The sequence below is a fragment of the Apis dorsata genome, unplaced genomic scaffold (genome assembly GCF_000469605.1).
Source record: "Apis dorsata unplaced genomic scaffold, Apis dorsata 1.3 scaffold_1055, whole genome shotgun sequence".
Classification (NCBI taxonomy): Eukaryota; Metazoa; Arthropoda; class Insecta; order Hymenoptera; family Apidae; genus Apis; species Apis dorsata.
The window spans coordinates 30,791-35,660 of NW_006264153.1; the positions used below are offsets into that span (position 1 = coordinate 30,791).

Below are 4,870 nucleotides of genomic sequence, written 5' to 3' on the forward strand. Positions count from 1 at the left end.
GTGTGTTTGAACGATCGCGAAACCTTGCGGCATCCTGGAAACAACCTTTCTGACTGCGCTACCTACTTTTCGCAACTATTCCGATATAATAACAATTTCTAATTTTTCATCCGATCTGGATGTCTATCGATCATAGTAAGTTCAAACATTTGTCAGATTGATGCTTGTGTGCCTGTGAACAGAAAAATGAGAATTTATGTACAAAATATATTTACCGGATATATTTTTAATTATATATATATTGTATAATATACAAAGAAAATATATGATATCTACGTTAGTATGCAAAAGTAAGATACACGAGATAAATTTGTAAAAAAGAAAAAAAAAATTTAAAAGAAGTTTACATAAATCATGATCATAATAGAAAAGTCTAGTTTAATAACAAATATAAAATTAAATATATGAAAAAAAAGTATAATTTTCAATTTTCAAGATGATATCAAATTTTATTTCGAGATACGTCAGAAGAAAGTGCATCCAGGTGCACGAAAAGCGTTTACTGAACGTGTCTGGGAAACAGAGCCTATAGAAGCGGTCACACACATCTAAGTTCCGCTAGTATGCACTGACGGCCGTCCCGCAAGGCCGGTCCACTTCCGGTCCCGGAGAGCCACCGATCGACCTTCGTGCGGAAACGCAAACGCGCTTCGTAGTTGTACCTTTTGTTTGTAACTGATCACGCAATACGATATAACACACCAAGCAAGGAAAAACCGGTACAAAATTGCGCTCTTTGTCCGTTACGTCTGCTCGATGCGTCAACACCGTTAATTATTTCCAGACGATAGTGTAACACTTAGCTTTACTACTGTGTTCTAAGCGATAAAAATTTAACATTTTACTGGGTGTGATTATCTATGAATAATAACTGCTGGGAATTTGAAATATTGTTTAAGAAAGATTGCAAAGTTTTTTTTTTATATAAAATCATTATTGTATTTATTATATATTTTTTTTTTTATTTTACGAGAGAAAAATTTTTTTTTAAGAAATTAGAAAAAAAATCCGTTTTCTTAAAAATCACATTACAACATCTGTATATACGATAATAATTATAAATATTATTAATTTGAAACGTAAAAATTATTTTTTATTTTTAATATTTTATTTTAATATTTCTTGTTACCTTATTAAAACTTATAAATATTAAGAAATATATAACAAAACTATCGTTGGTTGTTAAATAACAATCATTATACAACATAAAATTTTAATGGAAAACTCATTTTTATGTTAGTACATTTATATGATAAAACATTCTTTCAACGGATTTTGTCGAAAATTAATGATGAAAGATATTGTTAGTATGATATTAGAATAAGTTTCTTATGAGCGTAATAAATCTAAGACTAAGAAAATGGGAAGAATTAAATTGTAAGAAGAAGAAGAAGCATTACGCGGCTTCTTCTCGGAGGTTCGTAAAGGCCACGACGATGGTAGTTACAGACTATGGCTGCGACGCCGACGGTAAGGTCAAGGCCCTCTGCAATCGCCCTACCCAACTCCAATGTACCTTCGTGGTCACGTGACGCGATTCAAGGTCTTTTCTCCCTACTCTGACTGGCGCACCGACCACGCCACTGCCATCCACTACGATGCACCAAGATTGCTCTTTTTCGTATATTTGGACGAATGTAACCTTGCGACGTTTTACCTTTCTTGAAAACTTCAAAAGACATTCTCGTCCGGATCATTTTCAATTCTTCATTCTGCTAATCAGATTCGACGATTTTTATTGTAACTTAACCTTCTCAAATGAGAATTTTCTAATTTCTATTTATATATGTGTATGTTATAATTTCAAAATTGATTGTAATTTATATTAATTAATAATTATACTTAAACCGATAGATATAAATTATTATTATATTTGAAAGGATTACACATGGTTTTTTTTATAGTATATCAAAAAGTGTTGCAAATAGTTGTGAGTCAATGACATTGCTTATAGACGACCTGCATAAAATTTGATGTCCAATGCACTAAACAGTTTGTAGAAACAGAATTGCAATTTTTAATTTAATATTATTAATAAGAAGAAAAAATAATTATATATAATATTAAATGTATCTTTCTTCATATATAATAAATTTTAATTATCAATTTAACAATGTTGCTAAATTTATACATAAATAAATAATTATGATATTAATATTTTATTCTCAAAAATTATTATTAATTTAAATGATAAAGAATGGAAAAATTTATTGATTAGATAATTATTATTTTATTTTTTTATATTTATTATTAAATATATTGATATCTTACAATTTTTTTCATTTTTATTATGTGTTATAAACTTGCATTGAAAAAAAAATATAGAATTGATTTTATAAAATCATCAATTAAATTTTAATTTATAAATTTTGGTTAAAAATTTTATATTGAGAAAGGATATTATTATTTAAAAATTTTCTCATTAAAAAATTTTTTCAATCAATAAAAATTTATTTATCGGAAAATTGCAGGTCTTTGTTAAAATATACATTATTCTATCATGTGATATTATGTTCACATCTCGATAGGTATAAGCATGGCAGGTGACGCGGAAGAGGGATCGATGACCTTAAGAGTACACGCTGGCTCTATTTTGAGCAGGTCGTATATACCATAGACCCCGATTAAGACACAGAATGACCATGAAAGAAGTATGAAGAACTATGTTTATTTTCCTATTACGTTAACCTCGTCACTGTCGACGACACAAATAAAATATATTAACCACATCATTTGTTAAGAAAATCTTTTTTTAAAGAAAACAATAATCATTAAATGTCATGATCATTATTAATAGAAAAATTAATAAATAAAATATTTTTCTATGCTATACACGATACTACAAAAAAATGTTAATTTATATTTTAAAAATATTTCCGCATTTTCGTTCAAATTTATTAGAAAAAAAAAAAAATCGATAATATTTAATCATGTCATATGATAAATTATATATTTTAAAAATTGCAAAGCAACATACCAATACGTTATTTTATTTTTGAAAATCGCAAAAATAATTTTCAGTTGATCATTTAAATATCGAATTGGCCATTAATCATTCTAGCTTTCACAATTTCGCATTGGTTACCTGTGAGAGGTAAATTTTAATTATCAAATAAAGTATGTTTCGTGGAAATGCATATCGACAACGTGAGAGGTTGTTCCTATCGGGAACAGTGTATATACTTTCTAAAGCGATATTAACGAAGGATAAACGAGTGTAACGGACATTTGACTTCGATATAAAGTACCAACATAAGTTAATCACGTAAGTCACGAGTTTACTCAATATAAATACTTTGCACAAATCAAATAAACTCATCAGATGAAATTCGAATTCATATAGCAAGAATAAATATATTTCTTTAAACTTAAAAATTATATATATATACATATATTTTTCTTATTGTATTAAAATTAAAATATTATATTTGAAAATACAGTAGAAAAATACTTCAAGATTGGTTAAAATATATTAATAATAAATAATAATAAATAAATTTATTTTTAAAATTATATTTTATAAATTATTTAAATTTCAAAGTGTTTGGCAATAAAGCAAATAGAAATGCGATCGAAAAAATTTTCCTATTTCATATAATGGATTTTTTATTACTTCTATCGACCGATAATAATGCGCGATAATTGTACATTTACATGACTGTGTCCGTTACACAATGATCACGTTAAGGTATTTCATAGAAGCTTTCCTCGTCTCCATAGTCGCGTTCCAAGTATAAAAAGTACTGGATTTGACGTGGAATCTCTCTCCCTCTCTTTCTCTATTTCACTGGAAGCTAGGCGCGGGTTTTCCTTTCACCTGGGCCAGTGAGCTCGACAGACCCAACTACGCATACGTTTAAATATCTCGTTGAATGTGCATACGTACTTAACTTTACACATATTTTCTGATTACGCACATTTTATAAATGCGCATTTTCTTAGATTCTAATTTTTAACATTGATATTGAATTTTTGTATATATTCTCGAATGCATATATTTAATTATCAATTATAAATCAAATTCATTATTAAAAAAACTATTAAAAAATATATCATGATAAAAAAAATCATCGAAGAAAATTATAAAATCATAAATTATAATAAAAATCTTTTTATTAGAATGATATTGGATAAAGAATCAATGTTTTTATTATTTCGATATGTGAATATTAGTTTTAATTAAATACTTTATCCATTTTTGTGCAATTTGACCTTTATTTATTATAGTGATATTAAAATGAAAAATATGAAAACACTTTTACAATTCAAATAATATAATCTATATTTTTATAACTTCTTTATATCTCATATTCCTCGATTGATTAGTGAAAATTGCTAAAGATATCATCGATGTTAAATAGTGATAAAAGTAAAACTGTTATCTATTTACTATGTAGTCGAATCTAAAAATAATATAATATAATATATATTATATTACATTCAGTTATTAAACTTCTGTAATATGTATAATTTATTATTTAATTTATTTTTATATATATATATATATTTTAATATGTATTTATTATAATAAATACGTAAAGAATTAATCGAAACTTTCGTTATTATTCTTGCATCACGTTCCAGATCATTGTCGAATGATAAAGCATGAGCATGAAAAAATGAAAACGTCGCGACATCTAGATAAAACGTTTGAGATTACGTAAAAATACCAATAATGTTCATTTTTCATTTATCAGATACGATACCTCGACACGAAGTTAGGTATATGAACATACCGATCGAGAATACTCTGGTCTGGTCTGGGTGTCAATTAAAATTATTATAGCCGGTCGAGAAGCATTTTTGAGCAACATCAAGAACCGGTTCGGTTCGGGATCGGCTGCAACAGCCAGCTACCGTCGTCTCGTAT

The 4,870-nt window shown here is 27.3% G+C and overlaps 2 long non-coding RNA genes across 3 annotated transcripts in view; both read right to left on the reverse strand.

Moving 5' to 3' along the window:
- Window positions 1-107: 107 nt before the first annotated feature.
- The window catches only part of LOC116186628, an 11,823-nt gene continuing 7,060 nt past the window's right edge, over window positions 108-4,870 (reverse strand). Inside the window, exon 2 of the long non-coding RNA XR_004151643.1 lies at window positions 108-172. This is a non-coding gene — a long non-coding RNA (uncharacterized LOC116186628). The remainder of the gene's footprint in view (window positions 173-4,870) is intronic.
- LOC116186629 lies at window positions 4,201-4,870 on the reverse strand. 2 transcript variants are annotated; one of them, XR_004151645.1, is made up of 3 exons: window positions 4,737-4,870; window positions 4,555-4,637; window positions 4,201-4,403 (listed from the first exon to the last, which is right to left on the reverse strand). It is a non-coding gene; the product is annotated as an uncharacterized LOC116186629 (long non-coding RNA). The 2 variants fall into 2 exon arrangements; XR_004151644.1 differs by having other exon boundaries at window positions 4,555-4,864.